Below are 23,350 nucleotides of genomic sequence, written 5' to 3'. Positions count from 1 at the left end.
CGGGTGCGGTGGCGCGCGCCTGTAATCCAAGTTACCGGGAGGCTGAGGCTGGAGGATGGCTTGAGCTCAGGAGCTCTGAACTGCAGCGGACTATGTGGATGGGGTGTCGGCACTAAGTTGGGTATGGATATGGTGCTCCTGGGGGAGCTCGGGACCACCAGGTGGTCTGAGGAGGGGTGCACCGGCCCAGGTCGGAAACGGAGCAGGTCAAAGCCCCCGTGCCGCTCAGTAGTTGGATGGCGCCTGTGAATAGACGCTGTAGTGCAGCCTGAGCGATACAGCGGGACCCAGTCTTTTTACACTCTGCACACTTTACAACAAACAGCTGTGACAGCTTCATGTTCCAGGAAGAAACCTCAGAAAGCAATGCTGCTTAGTCTGGCCCACACTGCCTCCATCTGGAGAAGAGGAGCACTTACTATCAATGGCACCAATCAATGCAGCACCACAGACACACATCACTATAACACTAAAACTAGCCTATATTGTGTTATAACCATTTTGTTGTATACTATAACACAAGTTTTTACGGTGGTGGAAGAAGTAAGCAAAGTATTATCTTCCGGCCTCATACACAGCTCCCACAATACCATCACACATAACACAGAGGGCTTTGGGGTGAGAAATGTCCATTACAATTGACATCAGAACACATAATTGCTCCTTTGCTGAGATATACATCACTCAGGAGGACATCAGTTTTCCCATAGTATGACAAGACATCCTCATGATCCAATATTAACTCTATGACAATGTTTTCCTAAGTTACACCGTTTACAGATCATACAGCCTAGTAACATTACTGACACAATTTGGGAATGATTTAAAGTTGATTACTTGTGTAAAAGGAATATTTACAAGAACCTGCTGGTTTCATGTAATATTTTGTACATTATATGCTAATTGTCTGCTAACAATGTGCACACTGCACGTGGTGACAGGAATTTCAGTGTCTCCTGCGACCGAAATTCAAATCTTAACTCCAAAGCATATTTGGCATACTGTATAAATGTGGGTGCTGTCTGTTAATATTCGGTGTGCTCGGGCTGTATAGTCATATTTAGGGAAGTGTATATTTTTTTTTTATCTTGGGAAGAAGAGTTTTCTCCGGAGCTCTTGGCTCATTAAACTGCCTGCTGCTTATGAGAGGAGCTGTTGTGATTGGCATCAATCAAGCTTCCCTTAACTCCACCTGTTGTTGTGAGAAATATTCTATTTATCAATGAATTTGAGTTTCAGATGTTTATTTTACTCTTTCATTTCATCTTATGTTCGTCGTGACGGCTATGTGACATCACAGAGGATGTCCATATTGATGTGTCATCAGTTGTCAGTTGACAGCAGTGCTTATTTGACGTCATCAATGACAGCGTCAAGGCTTGGAACCGAGTTTATAAATAGGACCCCCTCCTGCCATCAATCTCCATTCCACACTCCCTCACAGGAGACGTGGAGGCTCTGATGCACCGCAGCAGCATGCGGCAGCCGTCGCCTCGGTCCGCAGCCGAGGGGAGTCCTCGATAGCCGCCAGGTGTCATGCATGGCTGAGCTCGAGCTCGCGGTCCACCGCTTAGCTCGAGCTCGCGGTGCACAGCTGAGCTCAAGCTCGCGATGCATGACACTGGGGGGCCCTGCCAGTGCATAGATCTGGCCTAGTCTGTCGTGCTGGTATGGGAGGCTCAGGCAGCCTGGTTGCTTCAGAGCCTGTATATATTGCTGCTTCTTTTTTTCTTTCTTTTCTTTTCTTTTCTATCCTCTTGCTTTCTTTCTTCACTGCATGCATACATTTATCTACATTTATGTACGTGAATGTAGATTTATGTATATTTATGTACGTTCATGTATATTTATGTACTTTTATGTATATTTATATACGTGAATATATATTTATGTACGTTTATGTACATCTGCGCTGCGCGGGGCGCAATTGACTGAGATGACTGCCTGCAGACATGTCCCGAACAGGACTAAATCCAGGACAAGTTGTAACAGGCAAACAGTGTAGGTGTTAAAGTACTTGTAACCCAGTAGAGAATTGGGTCCAATTATATCTTTATTTTTCTATAGTTTCCTTATTTATCTCATTTTCATTTGTTAATCAATCTGTCAATGACTTATTTTACACACACAGTCCTTATTTGTCATATCAACTAGAGCAAACTTATGATTGGTTAGAGGGAGTTAAGTCCCACCCTCTCTTTACGCAGAAGTCAGTGAGTTGCAGTGCGGGTAAAACAGCAGCGGTCGGAGTGGATGAGAAATAGAGAGTTAGAACAGCGATTATTAACATATCCATGAGATAAAATAGTCTTGTGAAGACGTCAGAGGTGTGCGAGGGTCCGTGAGCCAGGAGTAGTAGTACTTTTGGCATTATCGTCTTGGTGAGTTGCCGAGCTAATTAGCGCCAGCGCATGCTAAGTGTATTAGCCACACTGTGAGTTGATGTGTGAGGTGGCAGAAAACGTGTCTGTGCTCCATAAACACTTGAACTTGGCTTATCACTGCTGCTCACTGTTTCTGTTAACTATCTTAAGAGTTAAAAACTGAATATTATTGCTCTGATAATTTAGAAGAAGTAAGGTATGATGTTTATTTTGTTACTGTGTGTGTAGTTATATTGAGATACCTTGTATGATGAAACTGATGGATAAGTTCATTTATAACTAAAAGTTAAAACATCATAATTCATGGGTTAACAGCTAAAATTCATGTTGATTAAATTCATGTTTAAAAGGTTGATTAAAAATGTATAAAAAGGTTGAAAAAAATGTATAAAATGTGGGAAATACTTACATTGAGATAAAAAAACAACAACAACTGTACAGTTAAAAGAGAGAATTCATTTAATCATTATTGTGCTACAGTAATGTGTGGAGAATTATTATATTACTATGGCCATTAGAGAAAAGTAGTGACGTCATGAAAATAACAGTCCTGTCTTCATGCAGGCTGGGTTTTTTTGAGAACAAGAGAACTGGATCTGGATTCTCCCTGTGGATGGGAGATGGCGAGCCCCCAGTGAGATCTCTTCTTAACCTAAGGAGTGAGGAACCGAGACCTGAGAAGAGGACCTGGTATCTTTTTTTGCTTCCACTCAAGTATCAGTGTGGTAGGACCACCACACATCCGACTACTTGAATTTTTCCCCCTGACTTGACATAAAACATTGACTTGAGCGCAATGACTGATATGGCAAAGACATTAAAGGGACATTACACTCATGGACACTTTCAATTCAAGTTCTGCTGAAAGACTGTGAAATCTTGGGATATTGATGATAATTGCACTGCATTTTATGTTCATGTTTTATAACTTGGTACAGTAAACTTACCTCAAACGTTCCTGGTGGCTCCATTTACCTGTTTTGTCTGCCATTCCCTTTTCAACCCTCCCATTACGAACCTAGCCCCTGGTCCATATATTCTTTATTCTTTACCCTGTAGCACCTAGTGGGTTACATACTCAATAACAGGTGGTGTGCCATTGACAAGTTAAAGAGTGATGTGGCGAAAATCTCAATCAAGTGCGCCCTGCGCAGTGCGTCGGGACGTGCCCAGCGCACTTTAGTGGATTCATGGAAATCTGGCCGGGCGCACCTGAACCGCAACTGGACAACTGGACAACCTGTGGAGAAAAAAAGAAGCGGATGAAAGAAGGAAATAGCAAATATTCAGGCTCTGAAACTCCCATGGAGCCAGAGCCTCCCGTACCAGCAGCGATTAAACAGAGTTGGCCAGGTCTGCGCGCTGGTAGGGCCCCCAGGTGTCACCGACAGATTAAACTCAGCGGCTTCACCTGGAGGTAACGAGAAGCATGGAGGAGACTCCTCGTTAGCAGCCAGATGACTGGAGGACTTCCTGTTCACAACCTAAGGTCTGAGCCTTGATGGCGTTATGGATGACGTCAAATGACCACTGCTGTCAACTGAGAACTGATGACACATCAATATGGACATCCTCCGTGTTTGTTTTATTGAATGTTTGTGGTGACGTCATCTATCATGCCAGGGCTATGTGACACCACAGAGGATGTCCATAATGATGTCCCATCAGTTGTCAGTTGACAGCAGTGCTTATTTGACGTCATGAATGACAGCTTGAAGGCTTTGACCCGAGTTTGTAAATAGGACCCCCTCCTGATATCAATCTCCATTCCACACACCCTCACAGGAGACGTGGAGGCTCTGATGCACTGCAGCACCATGGCAGCCCACGCCTGGGCCCACGTCTGCAGCTGAGGGGAGTCCTCGATAGCCACCAGGTGTCATGCATGGTTGAGCTCAAGCTGGCGGTGCATGACGCTTTGGGGCCCTGCCAGTGCATAGACCTGGCCCAGTCTGTTGTGCTGGTATGGGAGGCCCTGGGTGCTTCAGAGCCTGTATATATGCTGCTTCTTTTTTTTTTTTTTAAATTTTATTTCTTCACTGCATGCATACATTTATGTACGTTTATGTATATTTATATACGTGAATGTATATTTATGTACGTTTATGTATATTTATGTATGTTTGTGTAAATTTGAGGCACTGCGCGGGGCGCACTTGACTGACATTTTCGCCACATCACTGGGTTCACATCACTGGTCTGTAACGTGTCAACAACACACAGACTGCTATGAAGTACTTTTACACGTCCACTGTTTGCCTCTTACAACGTGTTCTGCTTTTAGTCCTGTTCAGGATATGCCTGTATGAGTCTTACATTATCCAGGTTTCTGATGGTCTGTGTCGGAGTGACAACCTCTGTCATTTCTGCATTAAGGTGGCTTCTATTCTCATCTGCATATCAGTTATCCATGTCCTGACCACGTTTATATTATGTTATGTCAACTTTCTTGTCAAACTCAGTCCATTCGAAAAAATATACAATACAAACAATGTACATCACATACATTCAAATGAAAAGAAAAAAATGGCAACTTTTATTTATTTGTTTATTTTTTATAAAAGTCAGTTATACCATTCTTCAAAACGATACTCCCTCATTTGTTGTTTTGATGGTGGTGGAGAGCGCTGTCTAACACGTCAGTCCAAAAGTTCTCATAGGTGTTGAATTTGGGTTGAGATCTGGTCACTGCGAGGGCCATAGTATAGACTATGACTCACATCATTTTCATACTCATCAAAACATTCAGTGAACCCTTTTGAACATATAAATTGGGGCATTGTCATCCTGAAAGAGACCACTCACATCAGGATAGAAATGTTTCATCATAGGATAAAGGTGATGACTCAGAACAACTTTGTGTTGATTTGCAGTGACTCTTCCCTCTGAGTGGACAAGTGGACCCAAACCATGCCAGCAAAATGCCCCCCACCCAATATGGACATAAATACAAAAAAACTACTTAAAACCAAGTCAGCACTTTCATTTCAGTCATTATTTCATTTAAAATCAAATATGCCGGAGTCAAAACAACCTAAATGTGTCACTGTCTGAATGATGGACTTTACACTGCTGCTAGTTTTCCCCTGGCTGTTTCCAGGTTATCCTGGTGCAGGGGAGTTTATGCATCAGCCTTCCAGTGGAGGTCTCACACCCATCAAATAGGACACATGACATTTATTATATTATTTACAATATTTCTTTAGTTTGTAGTCTGTATATATAAACACATTGCTGGTAATGTAAACATTTGTGAGCTTAAAATGCATGTCAAAACACCCCTTATCCTTACATATATGACTGAAGAGGGTCCAGTTAACTCACTTCTCCCATATATGTAGACATTCACACAGCAATAATCCAAATGATGTGCAAAACAGCTGATAATAATAATGGAGTAACATTAACATACAACAGCAGTTTGTTAGCTACAACGGGTAGCTAGTTTATTTACAAATCAATTAGCATTGCTAGCTTTGGTTATCATCTGAAGTTAACAGTTAGCTACAGTGGTGGGCAGGTGAACAATTTAAACTGTGTTTGGTTGGAGCATTGACTGTATATAAAGATGGATGTCATGACAGCTCTCCAAAAGTGAAGCCAAAACATCTTGAGTGCCCCTTGGTGGCTGGCTGCAGTATAGGTCATAAGTCCTGTCCTCTCCATGTTAGTGGATGGGACATGAGCCAAACTAAAAAATCAAAGTACATGTCAAACAAACTTTTCCCAAAGATGGGGGTCCGACATCATGACTGACAGCTGTGACAGCCGCTCTGAAACTTCCATCAGGCAGTGGAACGACTGAGGGGGCATGTTCTGCGGGCCATCAACCTGTCTCCTGACTATACTGTGCAGACTCTGGCTCCAAATGACATAACACAAGCAAGATAGCAGCTCCCAGAAAGGACATATTTTGGCTCCACTTTTGCATAGCAGTAAGAAGTGGAGACGCATTGTCCATATTTATATACAGTCTATGGGTTGGAGAGGTTAACTCGATAAACTCATGCACACAACAAGACCACAAACATAAAGTTGGACTCACCTGTATGTAACGTTAATGTCTGCAGCAGCTCAGTGCGTCTCTGTAAAACACACTGCATTTACTTTGAAAATCCCCAGACTGGTTCCGCTGCCTCTGCTTCTTTTTTAGATAGTTTTATCCTCAAAGTGTTTAAAAGAAGTTATGAATTATGTTCATTATTTAGGCTATTTCTTTATTTACTTTAGCTCTCCTTAAATTGAGCTGCAGCCAACACGCTTCAAAACGCGCAACTTTTACTTTGAAGGTGAACTGTCTCTGTTTCTTTAACAAGGTAACTGAACTTTTTCTTTTTTTTTGAGGGAAAAAACCATTCAACACAAATTATTACTCAAAGCGGGGTATTTTTATATATCCTAAAACATGCCTAGAAGGTATCTTTAAACAGCATCAATGTCAACAAGATATGAAATATCAGCATTTACCACACAAACATGGAGTCATATGTTTTAATTATTTTTAATCCCTGCTGTCTCACATTCCTTAGAATGAACAGATACCGCTGACCTCAAAGCAACAGCAACAAATTTTGTGGGACACTCCCAGGATAATGTAGTGGGAGGACACTCCGCCCCCCCCCCCCCCCCCAAAAAAAGTAAATAAAAGACCCATGGAAATCCCAATCCCAAAGTATGACCTTGTATGTCATCTTGCTCCCTTGAAAAGAGACACGCAAGCCATGCCTACTATGCTAGCTTGTTCTGCATCATGAAGAGCATGCGGTGCTGACATGAAGTCAAATAAACTAACCAAATGGTTATTACAGTTACATGATATAATCAGCTTAATTTAGATTAAATTAATGTTGCAGCTGGTTGACAGGTGGAGTTTATTTTAACTACTTGTTGTGTTGTTTATTCAAGAACATCACATCATTTAAACTAGTCACATGCTATGTAAGTGAAATCATAATCTATAAGTAAAGCAGGTTTAACTGTATGACTCACTGATTAAAACAGACAAGAGGGTGTAGGGGTTACTACACATGGAAATTAATATCTTGCACTTGTGAAATAAACAGGGGCGCCACCTCCATTAATTAATGAATTAATTCAAAATAAATAAATCAAATTAATCAGTCTTATGTCTGAAAGTCATGAATATAGGGATCTTCATCTCTGTTGTAAAGGAATACACAAATACAATGACTTGGCTTTAAATCAATTTATTTATTGAACTACCAAGGGATAGGGATGAATAGGCAATAACTAAGCATATACATATACAAATAGAGTTAATGATGTAGAGTTATCTATTGTGTGATTGGTATGATAGACCTGATAAACAGACGAGATGACTGTTACCTGAGAAACAGCAAGTCAAATCAGCGGTACAACAGCATAGTTCTGAATTGCCAATTGAGGTCATCCAGTCCGGATTTCAAATCTCCCATGGGAAGGGAGCTCCTGGTTTCAGCTTTTCTAGTTTTGATTCTTAACTCACTACTCTCACCTTTCACCTCCTATTGTTCCAAAATCACATCTTCAGACTAGCAAAGAGAAAACTTCCAACCAGCATGGCAAAAGGGCTGGAAGACAAAGATAAAAGCAAGAAGGGAGCAAAAAGCAGAAGCCTGGTTTCTCAGATTAGAGATTATTTCAAAGTTTCGGTCTGCCCAACCAGAAGATGCATCCTTGCTAATCACACGGATTGCCGAGGTCTGGGGGGCAGCATCAGTCCCCTCCTGTCCATGGACAGGTTTGTTCAACTCCTGAAGGCTGTTACTCTTTTAATCAAAATTGTTAGTCTTATAACAAATGCATGATTTCTAATTTTGCATTTTTGATAATAGCTTCATTATTTTGAGAGTGAAACAAGCAGAGCGGTACTAAATATGACATTAGTGTTATCAAAGGTAATGGAACTATGTTAGTGATAGACTTCCTAGCTTAAAGGCAGGCTAATAAAGTCTAACTAACTAACACACACACATACTAATACATTTTATTAATTGTCCTTAGACAAAATATTCATGGGTTGTCAGTCCTTCTTTCACTTAGGTCTGACTGTAAATGGCATCAGAGTTCACAGTAGGATTAAAGTTGGTGCCACCTAGTTTCTGTGGGTGACTGGCTCTTGGAGGTCTTGTAGGGTCAAAGGTGGTTGGGTCAGCGGTCTGGTTCAGTGGCCATGTAGGAGAAAAGGGGTCTCTTTATCTGATCATTGCTGTTTGCAGGATTTTAAATCTCACTGATGTCTTTTTGGCTACATTCCTAGGGGGCTGAAGAAAGAGCTGGTCCTTTTGTTGGTACCATCTGTATTCAAAGCAATGAGGGGACTTTTCTCCTACAAGGGTGATGCCATAGTTTTTTTCATTTGAGCTACATGGCAGTATTTTTCCTTTCATCCATAGTTTATTGCATAGAAAACTTAATTTCAGGGATGCAGGGACGATGTTGTGAATCATTTTATTTTGCAAAAGACATCCACTGGGTTACTTTTTCCTTTTTACAGTCATGAAGGGCTCCAAATTACTGATGTACATTATAGACTTGAACAGTTTGTCTGTTTCATAGATAGATCTCAAAAGTAGTATGTTAATGAAAAGAGTATTTTGTTTTAAAGAATGTATATTTTCCACATAAATTGATTTGGAAGTCCAAGCAATGAGATAAAGACAGAAAATCTTATCTGAACCCAGGTGTAAAGTACAATTCCTTCAAAACTCAAATCCAGAAATTAACATATTTCCATTTGTCCCTCAAATAAATGCAATTAATTTTCATTCAAAAATTCTTTTGTTACAGTATGAAGACATTTTGTGGCCCATTGATACAAGATTTTGCTCAGTGCAGGACAGGGTACATCCTGATCTCTGGAAATAAATGTTTGTAAAGATGAAGAAGACTTGTCTTTTAAAAAAATAAATGGCCTCATGGCATTTTGAAGTAATTTCAGCAACAATAAAGTCAACGGGAAGTTGAAAAAGAAAGGAGTAAACAATAGAGAGAGGTGAAAGTAAACATTCTTGTAGGTTTCATGCTGCCACAGTGCAGTTCCCTTATGTAGCCCCTTAAGGCCCCTTAGGATTACCTAAGGGGGTTGAATGAGAAAGTTAATAGACACTCGGTACAAGAGAGCCTGTGTCCACCTGTTGTAATGCTTTTGCTATTTCCATCACGCCTTTGATAGCCCCTCATACGCAGTTCACAGAAGTACTGTCACAGAACTGTTCCCTGGACTCTTATCCAACACACATCAGCCATGAAATTGAATCCAGACATCACATGGTGGGATGCATCCAAAAGGTGTGCAAAATGAAAAGGAACCTAGGGTGTTGTTTTCGGACATGCCGGCTTGAATGCACACCCACACAGTGTGTGTGTATGACACACATCATATCAAACCCCTAAAAGATGAAACAGGAAGGGCAATTATGCTGCAACAAAGATATGACTGAAAAACAGACGCTCAGATGAAATTTAGGATTTTATTGCCCAATATTATTATCCAGCTGAATTTCCTTTTAATTTAATATCTCTCCCAACTACCTCACACAGACTACTACTAGACATACAATGAAAGTCTTCATGGTTGACCTTGTGTGGAAAAAAATCACTCTAAAATAAAGTACTGTAGCAGTTGCACATTTGAAAGTGTCATTTGCTTAGCTAGTGGACCGTGAGGAATGCTTAGCTATGTACCGGAATGATACATAATAAAGATTTCACCTCACTAATCCAGGGATTTTTCATGCAATATGTCCCAGTTAAAGATCTCTCTAGTGGCTTGCTGTTCAGGCATATTCACAAGTCTGTTCCATTGTCAAATCATCTCATTTACATTTACAGTAAGTCTGATGTTTGGAGCCTCCCATTCCATATCACCAATGATGGCCAAAACTAGTGTCAACTTATGTATTTTGTGAACGATCACAAAGCTTTCTTACCCAATGTTGCATTAAAGGATAAGTCTGTTGATTATTGTGAACAAATACAATGAAGAGACTGAAACCAACAATTAATTGATCTACTATCAAGTATTGTGTGCATACAACCTGATATATTCCTGTGTGTCATAGAGCTCCATTGTTGTCCAAAAACTATTAAAAGACATCAATGCTCTGGGTGACATGTTTCTTCACTACCATGAACACACACACTGTAGTTTGTTTTGACTCAATCCCAAACACACTGTCCTGCTGACTCACAAGCATACCAAACGTGTATTAATCCCCTACTGAAAGTAGTCCCCAACAAAAGCACTTTTCACTCCTATATGAGTAGCAAGTATTGCTAAAAACTACAATGATTCAATAGGGATGAAAGTGCTTGGAACTGAATGCCACACACAGGGAAGTCTGAAAGTATTTAGATACGGACTAACACTGTTGTTGTCTTTTCATGGGATTCGTTAACAATAACAAAAACTTAGAATATCACCAGTCTTATCCTTTAACGTTTTCTCAGAAATATTATAATTTTGAGCTGTGCATGTATGATGGCAGCTAATGGTAAAATTATTATATTTTACATGTCTTAGTTCACTGCCACGCATAAACAAATGTGGTACTGTTCTACTGTCATCTTTTCTTACCTATTGGCAGATCTTACACAATATTTATTCCATCCCTTTTCTTTGTTTTAGTTTGTCACTGTAGCACAATTGTGTCTGTGCTGAATGAGATAAAAATAAATAAAACAACATCCGCAAAAATCCTTTGAGAGGATAAATGGGTATGTATTTTTATTTGAGGGAATAGGCTGGGCTCCTCCGGGTCTTCCCCAGTAATCCAAGCAGCAGTGCATACGGTGTGTATGTGAGAATAGTAACCCCCACCACCCCCTCCTCCCAAAAGGCTGCAGAACAGAATCCAACAAAGACAAAGATGCACAACACAACACAACACAACACAACACAACACAACACAAGAGAGTGAAAGCTTGTTACATTACAAAGACCACCTCCTTGTCTTTATTGAACATGACTGGAGACTTGTTAGCTGAAAGAGATCGCTGACAGTGTCTGTGACATGACTGATCTGCCACAATGAACACAATGCCTCAGAGTTAATGAGTACATTCTATTGTATTATTTCCAATTATAAGCTTTTCAATGCAGGAGTAAGAAATAGAAGCTTATTAGTACATTTTCATTTTAGTGACTGTTTACTGATTTGCCAGAGAGAAGACAGTCATCTATGAAAATACATTTTTTTAATTTATCTAAAAAGGATTTGTTAAATAACAATGTCACAGTTAAATCATGAAAACAATATATCTCAGCAGGAGATATTAGATATAGATCTCAAAGAATAGCTTGATCTCTTGGGACAGGCTATTTCAGAAGGACACTCAGTATAGTAGCTGCTTTTGTCCCCCAGTTTTAACTTAATCTTGAATGTAACCTTAAATAAGAATCATATCACTGTTTTGCTTAAAAAGCTGTCAATATTAGTTGCGTGGATCAACTATTGATGAATTAATTAATTCTTGGAAATCTAATTTGTTAATTTGTTTGTGCACAATTCAAGATCATCCTATATTACAAGAGGTCATTTGAAGAAAGTAATCATTTAGTGACCTCTGCTGGTGAAGGTGTAGTATTACAGTCTGTGCAATTGAAGAAGTATTTATTGATATGATTGATTACATGAATAGTTTCTTGATGTACTGCACATGTTATCTCTATACTGTGAAGTAGATTATAACAAAGGTACCCCAACCCCACACAAGTTTCTGGATGCAGAATATATACATGTATATACATGACTCTTACTTTCCACTAGATAGCAGCATTGAGAAGAAAAAGAAGACATGTCACAGAGCAGACTTGTAACTGAACTTGTAAAATGCATCACTGGAAACGCCTCTTTAAAGTGTTTTACAGAAATGTTTCTTACGGTTTGATTTTCTGAACTACTGACCAGGCTTGTTCTACCATGGACAAGTGGAAAAGTGTTGCTGCCCAACAAAGCAAAATTACTTTGGGTTGAGAGCTCAAAGGATTCTAATAGACAAGAGCCACCCCAACCACAGTCTGTACACCCTATCTTATACCACACCAACAGACAACTGGCTTCATTCCTCTGGCTGTGAGGCTTCTGAACTCCACCACATCCTCTGCATCCCTTATATTTATTGCACAATGAAATTTACATTGAAATATTCTGTTGCACTATAACTTGTATATTACATTTATTTTGCACATATTGTAAAAACTGGGTATTTACAGTCTATAAATATTATTTTTCCTTTTTAATTTCTTCTTGAGTGCTACTTTTTTTTTTTAGTTTGTTCTATTTTGTGGCTAAATGTATTGTTTTTTTCTATTCTAATTTAAAATGTTTTAATATTTGTCAATACATGTGTAGTATGGAGGGGGCTACAACAGAATTTCATGGTGCAATTCTGCACTGTATAATGACAGTTAAAATGAACCTTGCACCTTTTTGACATCTGTTTTACCATTAAGTTAGTATGTCATAGCAAAGTATCATTTCTGTCAAAACAGCACATAAAATTTGCTTCAACTACAAAAAGGAGCTAAAAAACCAGTAACCACCATCATACCTACTGCACTGTGCCACAGCCAACTACACAGCTAAAACAAGAGAACTATATAAATTCAAAACTAGCTGATGAGATAGCCAGAGGTTAGTCTTAGCTAAAGCTAAATTTGTTATCCAATTAAACTGAGGCAGCAGCATCAAAACATGATAAAGAAAAAGAACAGTTAACTAGTTCTGCTAAAATGTAACTAACATTGGCTTAGCTCAGCAGAGTATCAGTAACTGTCCTCTCCACAGGAATTTGACTCCACAGGAATTCATGCATTTTGAATCCTTAAATTGCCTAATTAAATCACATATTAAAATATATAAAATTGTAGATTCATTTTTCTATTCATTTCAGTATAAATTTTAAAAGTAGAAAAAATGTGAAAAACAACAATGGAAGAATCTTTATTTTACCAATGTGTTTCGATGCAGGGCCTTCATAAGGCTTAGTTACAGAATATGGCTGAATTTTGTTTTTATCCAATGAGAGCAACTTGAAAATAAAAGTATACAACAAAATGAAAGGTGAAAAGCAGAAAACATACCCATCACAAAAATGGGGATAGAATTTAAAACCTGGGTGCTAATAAACAGCTAATACAGTTAAACACTACAAAATTACGAAAACTCTGATGCTAAAATTAGCTTTTTAAGATTGTAAAATCAGAAAGCCTTTTTACATTTCCTAAGGAAGTTCATGTCACTCCCTCTGGGCCCATATTGACCTTATTAAGACTAATAAAGGAACACACCAATGAATGTTTGTCCTTCGAAAAATGTCTGGCTTCTGGGTGTTTTATGTTTCCCCTTTTCTGTGAGTGTGATAACATTTTTGCTCTACAGGTGATTCAGCCTTCTTGAAGAGTATATTATTTTTTACACATTCTGTATATCAGCCTGGTATATCAGTGTATAGTGTATATCAGTACACTAGTTGCTGTCCACCAATGTTAGTATTTTTCTTGATATTTGGTCACATTATGCACCCAAACATTTTCCAAATAATGACACTTAGTCTTGAGACTTGAGACGTGCCCATAGTCTTTTTTGCTTAGGAAGTTTCCTTATTGAGTGAAGTGAACCGGAAGTATCTATGTGGCAGCCATGATAAGAGCCGGTCGAATTCTCTAACTGCTAAGGAAAGGTGCTTCAATACTTCCTTTCTAATCTCCTTTAGCACACGGTACACTTGACTATCCTCTACGAAAGGAAAGGAGATAATTCCGTCCCACAATTCTTTGCGGCAGCAACACTTAAAGTGACCAAGCGATGCACCATTCATAAACTCAAACAATTAAACCCACATTACATATCCACAGCAGTCCGTGTACCCTCCGTCCAAAGCTGTGTTCAACTTATTTGATAAACAAATATACAATGCATTATTTTGTTATTCTGTTTTTCGTGTAAATTAAATTAAATGGAAATTCACATGCTTTTCCCATTTTCGTCCTCAAATCAGAAGAGAAACAATACCAAAACCAGAAAACAACTTGTTTTTCGCTTTTGTTGTTATATCTATATTATCTGCCCCCACTGCATCTCAAAACAGTGTCATTGGCTATGCCCATAGCCTAGACAGACAGACAGACAGACAGACAGACAGACAGACAGACAGACAGACAGACAGACAGATAGATAGATAGATAGATAGATAGATAGATAGATAGATAGATAGATAGATAGATAGATAGATAGATAGATAGATAGATAATCAATGAAGTTGCTGCTGTGCCTCATGCATAAATACTCACAGCATCTCTCTTAATGGGGAAACACACTTATAGTTTCTGCTTCAGGGCGGGTGTGATGCTGTAGGTATTTAATAACCTCATGTAGATATTTTTCAATGTTAAAGTCTTTTTTATGTTGCCATGTTCTCTTTTTATGTTTTGATCCTTCCATTGTAGCTCAACTGGGAAACACTCAATCAACATTAATTAACATCAGTTCCTGACTGGTCCTGTTGGCATGTCTGGAGATTTAAATAATCAAGTTACTCTGCTTCCCACTTTTTGTTTCCTTGTACAGTATTTCCCTGTTGAGCTGTAGTGGAAGGATCATAACAAAAAGATAAAATATGGTACTAAAACGACTGTAAGATTGAAAGATATCTGCTTGAGTTTATTAAATGATAAACTCAAGCAGATGAAACGATAAGTGTGTTTCCCTATTAAGAGAGACACTGTGCACATTTATGCATGAGGCACAGCAGCGTAACTTCATTCTATCTATCTAGGCTATGAGCATAGCCAATGACAAGGTTTTGAGATGCAGTAGAGGCAGGTCATTGATGACGTCAAATAAGCACTGCTGTCAACTGACAACTGATGACACATCAATATGGACATCCTCTGTGATGTCACATAGCCGTCACGACGAACATAAGATGAAATGAAAGAGTAAAATAAACATCTGAAACTCAAATTCATTGATAAATAGAATATTTCTCACAACAACAGGTGGAGTTAAGGGAAGCTTGATTGATGCCAATCACAACAGCTCCTCTCATAAGCAGCAGGCAGTTTAATGAGCCAAGAGCTCCGGAGAAAACTCTTCTTCCCAAGATGAAAAAAAATATACACTTCCCTAAATATGACTATACAGCCCGAGCACACCGAATATTAACAGACAGCACCCACATTTATACAGTATGCCAAATATGCTTTGGAGGTAAGATTTGAATTTCGGTCGCAGGAGACACTGAAATTCCTGTCACCACGTGCAGTGTGCACATTGTTAGCAGACAATTAGCATATAATGTACAAAATATTACATGAAACCAGCAGGTTCTTGTAAATATTCCTTTTACACAAGTAATCAACTTGAAATCATTCCCAAATTGTGTCAGTAATGTTACTAGGCTGTATGATCTGTAAACGGTGTAACTTAGGAAAAAATTGTCATAGAGTTAATTTTGGATCATGAGGATGTCTTGTCATACTATGGGAAAACTCATGTCCTCCTGAGTGATGTATATCTCAGCAAAGGAGCAATTATGTGTTCTGATGTCAATTGTAATGGACATTTCTCACCCCAAAGCCCTCTGTGCTATGTGTGATGGTATTGTGGGAGCTGTGTATGAGGCCGGAAGATAATACTTTGCTTACTTCTTCCACCACCGTAAAAACTTGTGTTATAGTATACAACAAAATAGTTATAACACAATATAGGCTAGTTTTAGTGTTATAGTGATGTGTGTCTGTGGTGCTGCATTGATTGGTGCGATTGATAGTAAGTGCTCCTCTTCTCCAGGTGGAGGCAGTGTGGGCCAGACTAAGCAGCATTGCTTTCTGAGCTTTCTTCCTGGAACATGAAGCTGTCACAGCTGTTTGTTGTAAAGTGTGCAGAGTGTAAAAAGACTGGGTCCCACTGTATCGCTCAGGCTGCACTACAGCGTCTATTGACAGGCGCCATCCAACTACTGAGCGGCACGGGGGCTTTGACCTGCTCCGTTTCCCACCTGGGCCGGTGCACCCCTCCTCAGACCACCTGGTGGTCCCGAGCTCCCCCAGGAGCACCATATCCATACCCAACTTAGTGCCGACACCCGATCCACATAGTCCGCTGCAGTTCAGAGCTCCTGAGCTCAAGCCATCCTCCAGCCTCAGCCTCCCGGTAACTTGGATTACAGGCGCGCGCGCCACCGCACCCGGCCAGAGACACCTGATTCATCCGAGTTTTGGGATTTAACAAAAGTCATGTCGCCAAGAAGCACGTTCCAGCGGCATCTAGCTTCCAAAATGCCAACTACAGTGTTGAAGGTTCATCAAACAGGTCAACACTTTCCCAAAGATCACTCACTGATAATGTCTCATGTTTTGAATAAAGATACATAGTTGTATAACATATGGCCGATTGCTGTTTTAATCTATGCTCATTATCAATTTATTCATATCATCCTATATACATACAGACGCTTGACAAATTCAAGGAAAAGCTGGTCCAGGTCTGAATGCTTGACCCCTACAGTGAGGGGATCTGGTGGCTCTGTTATGCTGTGGGGGGCATTTTGCTGGCATGGTTTGGGTCCACTTGTCCACTCAGAGGGAAGAGTCACTGCAAATCAACACAAAGTTGTTCTGAGTCATCACCTTTATCCTATGATGAAACATTTCGTAATGGGAGGGTTGAAAAGGGAATGGCAGACAAAACAGGTAAATGGAGCCACCAGGAACGTTTCAGGTAAGTTTACTGTACCAAGTTATAAAACATGAACATAAAATGCAGTGCAATTATCATCAATATCTCAAGATTTCACAGTCTTTCAGCACAACTTAGAGTGTAATGTCCCTTTAATGTCTTTGCCATATCAGTCAGCGCGCTCAAGTCAATGTTTTATGTCAAGTCAGGGGGAAAAATTCAAGTAGTCCCATGTGTGGTGGTCCTACCACACTGATACTTGAGTGGAAGCAAAAAAAGATACCAGGTCCTCTTCTCAGGTCTCGGTTCCTCACTCCTTAGGTTAAGAAGAGATCTCACTGGGGGCTCGCCATCTCCCATCCACAGGGAGAATCCAGATCCAGTTCTCTTGTTCTCAAAAAAACCCAGCCTGCATGAAGACGGGACTGTTATTTTCATGACGTCACTACTTTTCTCTAATGGCCATAGTAATATAATAATTCTCCACACATTACTGTGGCACAATAATGATTAAATGAATTCTCTCTTTTAACTTTACAGTTGTTGTTGTTTTTTTATCTCAATATAAGTATTTCCCACATTTTATACATTTTTTTCAACCTTTTTATACATTTTTAATCAACCTTTTAAACATGAATTTAATCAACATGAATTTTAGCTGTTAACCCATGAATTATGATGTTTTAACTTTTAGTTATAAATGAACTTATCCATCACTTTCATCATACAAGGTATCTCAATATAACTACACACACAGTATCAAAATAAACATCATACCTTACTTCTTCTAAATTATCAGAGCAATAATATTCAGTTTTTAACTCTTAAGATAGTTAACAGAAACAGTGAGCAGCAGTGATAAGCCAAGTTCAAGCGTTTATGGAGCACAGACACGTTTTCTGCCACCTCACACATCAACTCACAGTGTGGCTAATACACTTAGCATGCGCTGGCGCTAATTAGCTCGGCAACTCACCAAGACGATAATGCCAAAAGTACTACTACTCCTGGCTCACGGACCCTCGCACACCTCTGACGTCTTCACAAGACTATTTTATCTCATGGATATGTTAATAATCGCTCTTCTAACTCTCTATTTCTCGTCCACTCCGACCGCTGCTGTTTTACCCGCACTGCAACTCACTGACTTCTGCGTAAAGAGAGGGTGGGACTTAACTCCCTCTAACCAATCATAAGTTTGCTCTAGTTGATATGACAAATAAGGACTGTGTGTGTAAAATAAGTCATTGACAGATTGATTAACAAATGAAAATCAGATAAATAAGGAAACTATAGAAAAATAAAGATATAATTGGACCCAGTTCTCTACTGGGTTACAAGTACTTTAACACGTACACTGTTTGCCTGTTACAACTTGTCCTGGATTTAGTCCTGTTCGGGACATGTCTGCAGGCAGTCATCTCAGTCAATTGCGCCCCGCGCAGCGCAGATGTACATAAACGTACATAAATATATATTCACGTATATAAATATACATAAATCTACATTCACGTACATAAATATACATAAATGTAGATAAATGTATGCATGCAGTGAAGAAAGAAAGCAAGAGGATAGAAAAGAAAAGAAAGAAAAAAAGAAGCAGCAATATATACAGGCTCTGAAGCAACCAGGCTGCCTGAGCCTCCCATACCAGCACGACAGACTAGGCCAGATCTATGCACTGGCAGGGCCCCCCGGTGTCATGCATCGCGAGCTTGAGCTCAGCGGTGCACCGCGAGCTCGAGCTAAGCGGTGGACCGCGAGCTCGAGCTCAGCCATGCATGACACCTGGCGGCTATCGAGGACTCCCCTCGGCTGCGGACCGAGGCGACGGCTGCCGCATGCTGCTGCGGTGCATCAGAGCCTCCACGTCTCCTGTGAGGGAGTGTGGAATGGAGATTGATGGCAGGAGGGGGTCCTATTTATAAACTCGGTTCCAAGCCTTGACGCTGTCATTGATGACGTCAAATAAGCACTGCTGTCAACTGACAACTGATGACACATCAATATGGACATCCTCTGTGATGTCACATAGCCGTGACGACGAACATAAGATGAAATGAAAGAGTAAAATAAACATCTGAAACTCAAATTCATTGATAAATAGAATATTTCTCACAACAACAGGTGGAGTTAAGGGAAGCTTGATTGATGCCAATCACAACAGCTCCTCTCATAAGCAGCAGGCAGTTTAATGAGCCAAGAGCTCCGGAGAAAACTCTTCTTCCCAAGATAAAAAAATATATACACTTCCCTAAATATGACTATACAGCCCGAGCACACCGAATATTAACAGACAGCACCCACATTTATACAGTATGCCAAATATGCTTTGGAGGTAAGATTTGAATTTCGGTTGCAGGAGACACTGAAATTCCTGTCACCACGTGCAGTGTGCACATTGTTAGCAGACAATTAGCATATAATGTACAAAATATTACATGAAACCAGCAGGTTCTTGTAAATATTCCTTTTACACAAGTAATCAACTTGAAATCATTCCCAAATTGTGTCAGTAATGTTACTAGGCTGTATGATCTGTAAACGGTGTAACTTAGGAAAAAATTGTCATATCCTGATGTGAGTGGTCTCTTTCAGGATGACAATGCCCCAATTTATATGTTCAAAAGGGTTCACTGAATGTTTTGATGAATATGAAAATGATGTGAGTCATAGTCTATACTATGGCCCTCGCAGTGACCAGATCTCAACCCAAATTCAACACCTATGAGAACTTTTGGACTGACGTGTTAGACAGCGCTCTCCACCACCATCAAAACAACAAATGAGGGAGTATCGTTTTGAAGAATGGTATAACTGACTTTTATAAAAAAAATAAACAAATAAATAAAAAGTTGCGATTTTTTTCTTTTCATTTGAATGTATGTGATGTACATTGTTTGTATTGTATATTTTTTCGAATGGACTGAGTTTGACAAGAAAGTTGACATAACATAATATAAACGTGGTCAGGACATGGATAACTGATATGCAGATGAGAATAGAAGCCACCTTAATGCAGAAATGACAGAGGTTGTCACTCCGACACAGACCATCAGAAACCTGGATAATGTAAGACTCATACAGGCATATCCTGAACAGGACTAAAAGCAGAACACGTTGTAAGAGGCAAACAGTGGACGTGTAAAAGTACTTCATAGCAGTCTGTGTGTTATTGACACGTTACAGAGCAGTGATGTGAACCCAGTGATGTGGCGAAAATGTCAGTCAAGTGCGCCCCGCGCAGTGCCTCAAATGTACACAAACATACATAAATATACATAAACGTATATAAATATACATAAACGTACATAAATGTACATTCACGTATATAAATATACATAAACATACATAAACACACATAAATATACATTAATGTATATAAATATACATAAACGTACATAAATGTATGCATGCAGTGAAGAAATACAATTTAAAAAAAAAAGAAAAGAAGCGGCATATATACAGGCTCTGAAGCACCCAGGGCCTCCCATACCAGCACGACAGACTGGGCCAGGTCTATGCACTGGCAGGGCCCCAAAGCGTCATGCACCGCGAGCTTCAGTTCAGCGGTGCACCGCCAGCTTGAGCTCAACCATGCATGACACCTGGTGGCTATCGAGGACTCCCCTCAGCTGCAGACGTGGGCCCAGGCGTGGGCTGCCATGGTGCTGCAGTGCATCAGAGCCTCCACGTCTCCTGTGAGGGTGTGTGGAATGGAGATTGATATCAGGAGGGGGTCCTTTTTAGAAACTCGGGTCAAAGCCTTCAAGCTGTCATTCATGACGTCAAATAAGCACTGCTGTCAACTGACAACTGATGGGACATCATTATGGACATCCTCTGTGGTGTCACATAGCCCTGGCATGATAGATGACGTCACCACAAACATTCAATAAAACAAACACGGAGGATGTCCATATTGATGTGTCATCAGTTCTCAGTTGACAGCAGTGGTCATTTGACGTCATCCATAACGCCATCAAGGCTCAGACCTTAGGTTATGAACAGGAAGTCCTCCAGTCATCTGGCTGCTAACGAGGAGTCTCCTCCATGCTTCTCGTTACCTCCAGGTGAAGCCGCTGAGTTTAATGTGTCGGTGACACCTGGGGGCCCTACCAGCGCGCAGACCTGGCCAACTCTGTTTAATCGCTGCTGGTACGGGAGGCTCTGGCTCCATGGGAGTTTCAGAGCCTGAATATTTGCTATTTCCTTCTTTCATCCGCTTCTTTTTTTCTCCACAGGTTGTCCAGTTGTCCAGTTGCGGTTCAGGTGCGCCCGGCCAGATTTCCATCAATCCACTAAAGTGCGCTGGGCACGTCCCGACGCACTGCGCAGGGCGCACTTGATTGAGATTTTCGCCACATCACTCTTTAACTTGTCAATGGCACACCACCTGTTATTGAGTATGTAACCCACTAGGTGCTACAGGGTAAAGAATAAAGAATATATGGACCAGGGGCTAGGTTCGTAATGGGAGGGTTGAAAAGGGAATGGCAGACAAAACAGGTAAATGGAGCCACCAGGAACGTTTCAGGTAAGTTTACTGTACCAAGTTATAAAACATGAACATAAAATGCAGTGCAATTATCATCAATATCTCAAGATTTCACAGTCTTTCAGCACAACTTAGAGTGTAATGTCCCTTTAATGTCTTTGCCATATCAGTCAGCGCGCTCAAGTCAATGTTTTATGTCAAGTCAGGGGGAAAAATTCAAGTAGTCCCATGTGTGGTGGTCCTACCACACTGATACTTGAGTGGAAGCAAAAAAAGATACCAGGTCCTCTTCTCAGGTCTCGGTTCCTCACTCCTTAGGTTAAGAAGAGATCTCACTGGGGGCTCGCCATCTCCCATCCACAGGGAGAATCCAGATCCAGTTCTCTTGTTCTCAAAAAAACCCAGCCTGCATGAAGACGGGACTGTTATTTTCATGACGTCACTACTTTTCTCTAATGGCCATAGTAATATAATAATTCTCCACACATTACTGTAGCACAATAATGATTAAATGAATTCTCTCTTTTAACTGTACAGTTGTTGTTGTTGTTTTTATCTCAATGTAAGTATTTCCCACATTTTATACATTTTTAATCAACCTTTTAAACATGAATTTAATCAACATGAATTTTAGCTGTTAACCCATGAATTATGATGTTTTAACTTTTAGTTATAAATGAACTTATCCATCACTTTCATCATACAAGGTATCTCAATATAACTACACACACAGTAACAAAATAAACATCATACCTTACTTCTTCTAAATTATCAGAGCAATAATATTCAGTTTTTAACTCTTAAGATAGTTAACAGAAACAGTGAGCAGCAGTGATAAGCCAAGTTCAAGCGTTTATGGAGCACAGACACGTTTTCTGCCACCTCACACATCAACTCACAATGTGGCTAATAAAGTTAGCATGCGCTGGCGCTAATTAGCTCGGCAACTCACCAAGACGATAATGCCAAAAGTACTACTACTCCTGGCTCGCGGACCCTCGCACACCTCTGACGTCTTCACAAGAGTATTTTATCTCATGGATATGTTAATAATCGCTGTTCTAACTCTCTATTTCTCATCCACTCCGACCGCTGCTGTTTTACCCGCACTGCAACTCACTGACTTCTGCGTAAAGAGAGGGTGGGACTTAACTCCCTCTAACCAATCATAAGTTTGCTCTAGTTGATATGACAAATAAGGACTGTGTGTGTAAAATAAGTCATTGACAGATTGATTAACAAATGAAAATGAGATAAATAAGGAAACTATAGAAAAATAAAGATAGAATTGGACCCAATTCTCTACTGGGTTACAAGTACTTTAACACCTACACTGTTTGCCTGTTACAACTTGTCCTGGATTTAGTCCTGTTCGGGACATGTCTGCAGGCAGTCATCTCAGTCAATTGCGCCCCGCGCAGCGCAGATGTACATAAACGTACATAAATATATATTCACGTATATAAATATACATAAAAGTACATAAATATACATAAATGTACATTCACGTACATAAATATACATAAATGTAGATAAATGTATGCATGCAGTGAAGAAAGAAAGCAAGAGGATAAAAAAGAAAAGAAAAGAAAAGAAAAGAAAAGAAAGAAAAAAAGAAGCAGCAATATATACAGGCTCTGAAGCAACCAGGCTGCCTGAGCCTCCCATACCAGCACGACAGACTAGGCCAGATCTATGCACTGGCAGGGCCCCCCGGTGTCATGCATCGCGAGCTTGAGCTCAGCTGTGCACCGCGAGCTCGAGCTAAGCGGTGGACCGCG

General features: G+C 40.1%; 3 long non-coding RNA genes across 3 annotated transcripts; 1 reads left to right on the top strand and 2 right to left on the bottom strand.

Moving 5' to 3' along the window:
* Nucleotides 1-2,007: 2,007 nt before the first annotated feature.
* LOC121896513 lies at nucleotides 2,008-3,341 on the top strand. The gene is made up of 2 exons (XR_006096020.1): nucleotides 2,008-2,381; nucleotides 2,949-3,341. It is a non-coding gene; the product is annotated as an uncharacterized LOC121896513 (long non-coding RNA).
* Nucleotides 3,342-17,100: 13,759 nt separating this feature from the next.
* Nucleotides 17,101-18,418, bottom strand: LOC121895533. The gene is made up of 2 exons (XR_006095795.1): nucleotides 18,045-18,418; nucleotides 17,101-17,477 (listed from the first exon to the last, which is right to left on the bottom strand). It is a non-coding gene; the product is annotated as an uncharacterized LOC121895533 (long non-coding RNA).
* A 3,180-nt stretch (nucleotides 18,419-21,598) lies between these two features.
* On the bottom strand, nucleotides 21,599-22,895 carry LOC121895536. Its single transcript, XR_006095799.1, has 2 exons — nucleotides 22,522-22,895; nucleotides 21,599-21,975 (listed from the first exon to the last, which is right to left on the bottom strand). It is a non-coding gene; the product is annotated as an uncharacterized LOC121895536 (long non-coding RNA).
* Between the last annotated feature and the right edge of the window lie 455 nt (nucleotides 22,896-23,350).

This window comes from Thunnus maccoyii, chromosome 4 (genome assembly GCF_910596095.1).
Source record: "Thunnus maccoyii chromosome 4, fThuMac1.1, whole genome shotgun sequence".
Lineage (NCBI taxonomy): Eukaryota > Metazoa > Chordata > Actinopteri > Scombriformes > Scombridae > Thunnus > Thunnus maccoyii.
The sequence above is the reverse complement of the archived record's forward strand: the minus strand, read 5'-3'. Positions and strand labels throughout refer to the sequence as shown.